The following is a 9,770-nucleotide window of genomic DNA, read 5'->3' on the forward strand; positions in this document are numbered from 1 at the left end:
GTCAAAATATGATATTTTCCTACCTAGTGGTGATTTTCTGGCAATAAAATAAGGGAGCGATGCGCAGTGCTGGAAAAATGACGTTTTGGGATTAAATTACATTTTTGGAGCCGAGCTTATCTCTGATAGATTCGTGACCTTCTGAAGATGTGTTTAGAACGTTCTTATCTTTAAAACAAGATATCATGGGCCAGGTTTGGAGGAGATTTGAGGCTGAAACGTGGCTGTACAGTTTATGTGCAGATTTTCTTAGCTTAATCAGGACTCTATTTTCTAAGTTATTTTATTATTATTTAGTTTTCTAGTTGGAATAAAAGACCCGAGTTTTAGGGATTGTGTGTGGGCATAGCAGATGTATTGCTTTGGCTGTTCTTAGTTAAAGGGGGGGGACACTTGCTTTTATAAACTTGTGAGACAGAGAGCTTGGTGAGGGTTCTTGGAGATTTTCTACTTTAAGGTGCTTTCATTCTTTTTCCTAGTTAATGATATTTTCTATGATTTTAATTATGAATATGCGTAACTAATTCCCGTTTGCTAGGGCGAAGCCTTAAGCCTTAGCATGAATATGTAATTTTTATTTAATTGCTTATGATTGATTGCATGCATACTTTAAATTATTGACCACCGTTTTAAATTATCTAATTGTCTTGATGACTAGTCACCATTAGGATGTTTAGACAAGTAATTGGATGCAATTTGATTGGAATAACACTGGAGGATTGAGTATTGCTTCTTGTGATTGATAATTGTAATTTCATCTAAGGCGAATATCACGCTCTTAGGGGTTGCATGGTTTTTCAAAAGGTTTTCATAGAATTTAATGAGTCTTACATGTTTATATTTGATCTGAATATCACAAACGGATTGCATGGTAAATATATGTTCTTACTTGAATATCACGAGGAGAATATATATTAGGAAAACCTAACCTTCAAAGTGGCATGTGTAGATCATAAGTAATTGGTAGAAATTCGTAGGATTGCTAGGTGATGGTGGAACCCTAGTGCCTTTATAAATTGGTATTTAAAACTCTTTTCTTCGATTATATTAGTTTTTGTTTAAAATTCGTTTTTAATATTACCCAATCTCAAAATCTCTTTTCTCAAGTTTTAATTCTAAGTAGTTGATTAGGAATTGTTTTTACATAAATTGTTTAAATAGTCCTTGAGGAGAACGACCTTGCATGAGCATCTATACTACGACATCTTTGTATTCTTGCAAGTATTTCACGTGATTTTGCTCTTATTTACATAGGTGGCAAAATCCCTATCATATATTACATGAATAATAATCAGTAGAGTTAAGTTTTCCCTGCAGATTAATATTGGCCCAGTCGTATCTCATGTGGTGAGACCACTGGTGATTATAATTAAAAAGCAACACCTATTTACTTTGTGCTTTGTTTATTGATTATAACATTCATTCAACAATGAGTTGCCCAATCCAGTGGTGACTTATAACCAATGGTACTAGATGAATCAAACACCCGTAGGTTACGGACCCTCATCTCTTTTCTTCCTGCATTAGTGGGTGTGGAAGAGAAACGCTAGAACCATGCAACAGATCCAGCAACACCACTTTGGCCTACATGCTCATCTTCTCTTCTCTTTCTCAAGATCTCTCGCTCTCCTTTTTCTTACTTTTTAACTTTCATCGACTACATCGGCAATTGTGGCTGCTCCATCCTTCTTGCAAACCCCTGCCATATGCTATAAACTATGATGACTGCATTCATCGTAGATTTGCAAATATTTTGACACATTCGACGAATCAACGTTCTTCCAACAATCAAAGGCATAATGATCCAAGAGAAGAAAACAAGTCGCTCATCAAGTACGCTTGGAAAGAAGATGGAGACTAAAGAGACTGAAGAAAGAGAGCCGGTGAGTAGAGCAATATGACCGGACATTCGAGAGTAGAATATGGTAGTGCAGTTACGGCGTGATTTTATGTTAGCTGCAAATGCAAAGCAGTAGACTAACGTTGTCGACAAAAATATCCACATGACTCTTGGGTGCGTGTCGAATGGGGAGACGTTTGCACCTTGACATTTCACTTGAAGGACGCCGATTAGCAGTGGATTCAGAAATGCAAAGATGGCATGCCATGGCATTGAGGAAATGAACCCTTTCAACCTACAGAATGAAATAAAATAAAACGTCATGCAAACTAACTCATCTAAAGAAGTGCAATTATGTTAAACAATATCTTTTACTCTTCATGAAGAGTGGGCTTTCATAACTCTCTGCGAAATCAAGTGATGATCACTTAGTATAAGCTTTTAGCTATAAGAAAGAAAGTCTAAAGCTTTGGGAGCTGCTACTTCTTATCCAAAAAATCATCATATACTCATCCATTACGAAAGGGTAAGGCTAGGGAGACTAAATTTGTAAACTAAATGAAGTGTCAACAATAAGAAATAAGCATGTTAATCAACACTTAACTAATAATCCAATTATTAACTTCCATGTCATTTTGAAGAATGCAAGAATAACCTTTGGAGTGGCTATAATAGCTACCGAAACTGTAATTAGGTCTCGTTTGGTATAAATGATTGAATTAGAATGGATAACCATCTAAGTTCCGATTATATAGAAGGTAGAGGATACTGATTTTTCATTTTCACGGGATTAGAAGAGAAGCAGACATGAATGAAACTTCTCCTTTCTAATTCTTCCGTTTTAGGGAGGACTGAAATGGTTCTTCATAAGTAATATCTTCTACCTCCAAGTTAGTCACAATGTTCTCAATTCGTCCTTTCAACATATATAATTTGAAAATAGCTCTTAGGAATATGATTATTCAATATAAAACCACACCCACAAAATGTAACTAATTAATGTTAAACATGAACATCACATGATAAGAACTCATAATGACCCAAAGAAGGTCGAGCTACTTACACAAGTCGGGCAGAAGTGGAAAATGGCCAGCCTTCAATGATCGATGCCCTAATTTAAAGATATATAAAATAATACATATCGGCGGCCATGAAAACTTGGTTACAGTTTACTCAAAATCCGGTCATCAAACACCTTAAGTATAACGATATAATTTACGCAAGCGTGCCTTTACCGCTATTATTTGAGCGATCATGCCATTACAAGTCAAACCAAATCTAATCCACCATTATCAGTAATCTATCTATCTCTCTGTCTGTCTATCTATCTATCTATATGTAATCTACCCTACTCATACGTGTGTGTGTGTGTATATATATTCTATATAAGTAGAAGTAGAAGTATACGTACTGTGGGCATATGTTTGTTGCTGAAGGTTGTCTCATTGTGATCAATTGTAAGCATAAAAATATATAAGCAGAAACGGCAGTAATATGAAGAAAGTACAACCTCTTATTTTTTGTTTTCCTTCTGAGCTTGATATGATTCCATTTGGAGACTTTATTGCTGCTGCTGCTAGATCTCCAAACCGCGAAGTCAGCACGGCGCTCTCTGCTCTCCATATGTAAGCAATTTCTCTGCTCTCCATATTTAAAGGAGGAAGGCAGTCTTTCTATTTATAACTGCCTAATTAATGAAGCAGTTGGTTAGTTCAAAAATATAATTAAATATGTCGGTGACTTTTAACTGATGGAGTACTGACTTGATGGATCAGTGGATATATATCAATCTGAGATCAACAAATTAACATGGTAGATAATTTTTTTTTTGGTGAAAAAAACAAGGTAGATAGGTAATAGTGTACTATTTCTATATCGAGTATTCATCCCTAGCTAGATAGAGACAATTAACAAGCTTGGAAGAAAAGGACTCACGTACATGTTCTGCATAATTTACACCAGATAAGAACAAAATTAATGGAGGGACTGCTGATATGTGCGCTCGTGTAAATATGCCCAAAGAAAATATGGCATCACCGTTTTGCTTTCATTCTCTTCAATCCTGTTCATTCCAGATCAAACCCTCTCTCCTTCTAGCTTAGAGTTGTATTCTAATCCCAAATCAAAGCAGCTTTTGCAGTTGCCGCCTTGCTTGTAATCAAAGTTTAAATCTTAATAATTAATAACGAATTCAGAAAGATGTACTATACATTTCAACCACATATTCACCAATTAACAATTCAGTTGAAGTGTAATTTTGTGACATATATGTACCATAATTTTAGGCTTGTTTTCAAAGCTTGAATTAACCAAAATCGAAAATATAGTTAGTTCTTAGAAGCATTAGCTTGTTGTTCATCCTTAAATGTCTCCACATTTTGTCTATCTTTCCACACACGTATCGGTGAGTGTACTAGCAAACATAATGAACATTACATTGATTTAATTATAAGAATTATATTGCTGACAAGTGAAAATTAAATGTTGAAGTCTAGGGTTTCAAGCAAAATCTGTAAACTTTTTGTGTAGTGCATGCATGCCTGATGATCCAGAGGGATCGATGGACACTTCCGAGTTTACTTTTTGTTAAAATTAAACAGTTTTAGTATTAATATTTGATGTAGGCTTCTTTATTACTGCATCACAATGTAATTCCTAGCTAGAACCCTCACAAAAATTACCATAAACATGTATGTAATTTTGTGTAAATTTCGTGTGTAGTTTAAAAATACATGATCAATCCAGAAATGCCCTTAGAAACATCAGTAGTGCACATATATTATTTGATACAGCTGTTAAAACACAAAAAAAGAAAAGAAAGGTAAATGTTATATATATATATATATATAAACTACTAGTAGTGCACGCGTTCAAGCCTGCATACTTTTCTTTTTTTGGTGGTTATTGAATTCTTAAGTATTATTTACCTTTTGCACTCAAATGTACTTTCCGGCCGTATAATAATTGCTATCTTTCTTCAGAGTATGATGGCAATAGCCTCCTTTGCTGCTGGCTAAGGTTTCTCTGGCACTAATTTTTTGATCAGATAAATCCCCCACCAGATATTCTCCACCATTTAGAGTTCAAAGCAAAAACCACTGATGATTAAAAGCAAAAGCAAGTTGCCTTTTCTTCGTCTATGTCTAGCACTATCAGCTTAATATATTGCCATGCATATTTCTTTCTTCGACAACTTTATATATGCGCGAAAGATATGGAATGTCGTTGAAAGATCCCTTTCCATTATTATTGTGAAATTGGTTGAAAACGCAAAGATAAGTACATGATAGAAAATTCCTCAAAAAAGGATATTCACGTTCTAAGAAAAGTATGGCACCTTGCAATTGCATTGTAACTCATTTGAAAAGTGCGCTAGTCAAATCTGATGAGGGGGTCACCCCGACCTTCAAATCCGAGGAACTTCAAGTCCCCTTGATATAGCTTTTAGTTTTTATTCTTTAAAAACTGAAAATAAAAAATTTGTCTATTAATTACTTTTAATTTTCATTTTTTTTAAATGAAAATTTGAAAACCAAAAGTTAAAAACTAAAAACCGAAAGTCAAAATTTGAACACTTAAAAAAAAAAAAAAAGTAGCATTTAATATGTGGTTGTCAATTTTTAGCTTTTGGTTTTTTTTTTTATTTAATTGCAAGTAGCTACCAAATAGTTTTCAGCAAATAAGTTGTCGGTTAAAAAAAAAAAATAAGAGAAAACTGAATTTATAGTGCATATATATAAGATGGAGATATGGATAGAATTTTCACCAAGTTCCACAAGATCAATACATTGTTGCTGAATTACATGCATTCTGAGGTTATTTTTTTTTCTTTCTTTTGTTTAGCAAAGAATGAGTTGAATATTAAAGTGGATTCCGGATCCTCTTTACAAGGATCATAGAGATCCTCACATTCTATTCGTTCATCATATATTGTGCAGCCTAAAATCATTTTGAATTTTTTTATTTAAAATTAAACACAAACAGTATCTAACAAAAGTTGACTATACAATATACGATGAACGGATAAGATGTGAGGATGAATCCTCACAAAGAGTCCGAAGAGGATCCTCATCCTATTAAAGTGACTCTTATACACATTGTAGAATAGTATGTTTACAAAAAGCTATATACACAGACCTAACGGAGCATCCACCTATAGAAACTCTGAATCCAAGAACCAGAGTCGCTTTAGGAGGAGAGAAAGAGTAATGCTAGGGGGATTAAATTTGTAGACAAAATTTTATTAACTAAATGACATGGAAGTTAATGATTGAATTACTAAGTGTTGATTAACGTTCTTAATTTTTATTGGTGACACGTAATTTAGTTTGCAAATTTAGTCTTTAATCTCCTTAGCATTATCCGGAGAAAAAAAAGAGAAAAACTTCTACTTTTCTTCCTTCCCTTCCTCCACTCCCTCTTTTGTGGTGACTATATTGAAGTTCCCCGCACTTGTTTTTGTTCATTTTTCAATCCCATCCTTCTTCCAAAGTTATCCCTTTATATTTATTAATTCAATAACTCTAAATCTAATGTCGAGCCTAATCAAGATTTGCCCATAGTTTACAATTGTTTCTTGACTAGATGTTGGTGGCCTGATTGCGACGCTCATGCATGTGATGACGGTGATCCTCATCTCTCAGAGTTTGGATTTTGTGGAGTAAAAAATAATCAAGAAAATTATAAAGGCGACACGTAGACTTTTGGATTAAAAGAATAAAATTACCTTTGATGCACACCAAGATTCCCACGCACATGCAACAGACAATTACGGCTCAATCAATGAATAGTCAAAGGTGATCAAAATGATATTTATTCAAATCCATCTCATCACTCCTCATCAAATCCTTATTCAAAAGGTAACTCCCAAATTTCCTATTTATTTAGGATTAATTACCATGTTAATTGCAAGATATTATTTAACATAATATCTTACAATTATTCACACAATTTCACCATATATGGCTGGTCACTATTCTCCAAATAGGACCGGCCACTCCCCCCCCATAAATAGCCTTATTCTCCCACTAAAATGCTAAGCCATTTGCTACCCATAAACTCCTAAACACATTATTTTCATAATTCTAACTTTGGCATCGAAGATTTTTCAGCCAAAGCCCCCCCAATTCATCATGGGCGTGTGAGGCTTTTGGCCTTAATCTTAGGTGTTATTATTTTGCAGATGCATTTCGTCAAAGGCAAAGACGGCGGAAATTTGCATCCACAAATTGGTGCTTTCATTGAGAGTCTTGATTCACACATTCGAAGAAGACTCTCGCATTCAAAAGTTTCTCATTTCTTGTTCATTTGTAGATTTTCATACGTTCTTATTCCTAGAATTTTTTTATCAAGTTCTTTGAATAAACGTAAAAGAAGAGTACAATGACTAGAAATTCAGATACCACAACGAACAGAAATTCCTACGTTCAAGGATTTAGACCAAATGATAAAGATCGTGACGTATCCCTAACACGACGATCCACGAGGCTCAACGCAACGAAGAGTGAAACGGCACCACCCCCACGGGGCACCATTATGGTTATGCCAACGGCAGCAACCATGGTAGCTCACTGCAAGACCCAAGCCCACGATGAAAGCATCACCTTACAGCCACAAGCCCAGGCCCATGCCACCTTGTAGTAGCGAGCCTAAGCCTATGCCATAAGGAAGCCCAGCACGGCCCAAGTTGCAGCTGCAGCTGCCAAAGCGGCGGTCTAAGATCCCCAGGCCCAAGCCGCGCCGAAAGGAGCTCATCGCCTATGTGGTCCAGCAGCCTAGCCCGCGCCCACGATCTAACCCATGTCTGCGACCCAACCCATTCTCGCAGTCTAACCCGAAGTCCAGCTTACTATCGTGGCCCTCCTAGCAACCAAAACCGGTCTAAGATTGGCAACCATCCTAGCTTTAGTTTCTAGACCGACGATTGAACCGAGGGTATTTTCACCTCATTTCCTCGCAGATTTGACATATCCCAACTCAAATCTCATGCTTGGAGCCCATTACACTTCCATTACTTAAGGAGACGCATACCATCCAATCTCTTCTAACCCAAATGGTGAACAACACTGGTTTCGGCAAGTCATAGAGTTGACAAGCACCCTCGCACAGCCGACGACCTTTGTGAATCAGCTCTTGTAGCTTACCGAGATGCAGCGTGCCCCAGACGAGGTGTCCTGAAGTAGGACAAGGGTAGATGACGAACTTCTCCAACAGTGTCTTGGCAAGTAGCCATTCAACTAGTCAGGAATCGAGCGATCAGACAGTGTACACTCCTGATTGGGCCCTCGAGATAGCGTATACTCTCGTCTTAGCGCGCGAAAGAACGTGCACTCTCGGTTACGCCCACAGACGAGCATACATTTATGGTTGGGACCACACTCTGATAATCAACATGAACAACCTTCCAAGTGAAGTGTTTATTCGCGGCTAGGCCAGCAAAGAGCATCTTTCACCTCACATCGGAATAGGAAGCACGACGGACGAAGAGAAGCAGTCACTCAATTCGGCTCAAGTTCAACTGGCAGCCTACGAGGAACTCGTTCTCCTACTAGAAACGTGCCACATGCAGGAACCAGTAGGTCACGACTGAGGGCAGCCGATAGCTCTGCTACCCCTAACAAAGGCAAATTTAGAAAGAAGTAGAAAGGCTCATGACCGAGTGATTGCGCAATTTCCAGTGCAACGAGGTCATTGATGAGGCATTATAATGGGACATGACCAACATAAGCAAGTCACATTTCACAGACGAGATCGAGCAAGAAAAGCCTCCACGCAAGTTTAGTATGCCATATTTTATATCCTTCAAATGGGATTGAGATATAGAGAGACGCCTAAAGCACTACCAAAGCATAATGATCCTCTATCGGAACAACGACGCTCTCATGTGCAAGATATTTGCCACCACTCTACAAGGCGAGGCACAAGATTGGTTCAACACCTTGCCGCCACAATCCATCCAGAGTTTCGATGAGCTTTCTTTGGATTTCACCAAGCAGAAGTTCGACCACTTGTTCAATGTGAAGGAGAACCCAAAGGATCGCTTCGCAATTATGTGAATAAGTTCAAAGTAGAGAAGGCAAAGATAGTTGATAGGAGCATATTTATGCGCCTTAGTTAGTTAGTTCTTATGCATTTATGTTATGTTTTATTAGTTAAGTTAGTCTTTTAAGCTATTTTCATGTGTTTTCAGGTTTTAAGGACAAAGTAAGCAAAAGGATGCAATTTGGAGCATTTTGGAGCAAAATTGGGCTAGAATGAAGTTCATGCACATGAAGCACAAAGGATGGACGAATTTGAAGGATTGATGAAGCTAGGAAGGCGTTTCAAAGTTGAAGAATTGAAGATACCAAGTTTCCTAGTTGAAGTAGGAAAGAGCTTACATGAAGGATTCCTAAATGAAGAAGGATTCCTAATCAATGTAGGAGTCCTAATTGAAGATGGATCCCTAGACGAATGAAGTTTCCTACTCAAGCAAGGTTTCCTATGTGAAGAAGAAGAGTAAAGTCAAAGAATCAGCTCAAGAGAAGGATCTTATCCAAAACCTCATCCATAACCTTATCTTAGCTTATCTTATCCAAACAAACCTTATCCTATCTTATCTTATCCTAATCCTAAACTATCCACATTCTAGCCACTTAGGAGGGTTTCTAACTAGATTAGGATGCTTAAAATGGGATTTCTAGAAGACCTAATCTGATCCTACAAAGGTGGCGCCTAGGAATCTTTCTAGAAGCCTAAAAATCTGCCTTGTATTTCTTTCTAGAACCCTAGCTATGTGCCGCACCCTAGACCTATTTCCCTTGGGATTTTGGTTTTCTAGAAGCCTTATCTTTTCACACTCTTTGTGCCGCACATTATCTCCCATTCCTTTTGGGTTTTTGACTTGTTTTCCTTATAGGATTGTATGTTATTATCCTATGCAGTTTAGGCC

General features: G+C 37.1%; 1 long non-coding RNA gene across 1 annotated transcript; it reads right to left on the reverse strand.

Moving 5' to 3' along the window:
* Nucleotides 1-1,224: 1,224 nt before the first annotated feature.
* On the reverse strand, nucleotides 1,225-3,489 carry LOC114826031 (uncharacterized). Its single transcript, XR_011583205.1, has 2 exons — nucleotides 3,351-3,489; nucleotides 1,225-2,135 (listed from the first exon to the last, which is right to left on the reverse strand). It is a non-coding gene; the product is annotated as an uncharacterized lncRNA (long non-coding RNA).
* Between the last annotated feature and the right edge of the window lie 6,281 nt (nucleotides 3,490-9,770).

The sequence above is a fragment of the Malus domestica genome, chromosome 07 (assembly GCF_042453785.1).
Source record: "Malus domestica chromosome 07, GDT2T_hap1".
In the NCBI taxonomy this organism is placed as follows: domain Eukaryota; kingdom Viridiplantae; phylum Streptophyta; class Magnoliopsida; order Rosales; family Rosaceae; genus Malus; species Malus domestica.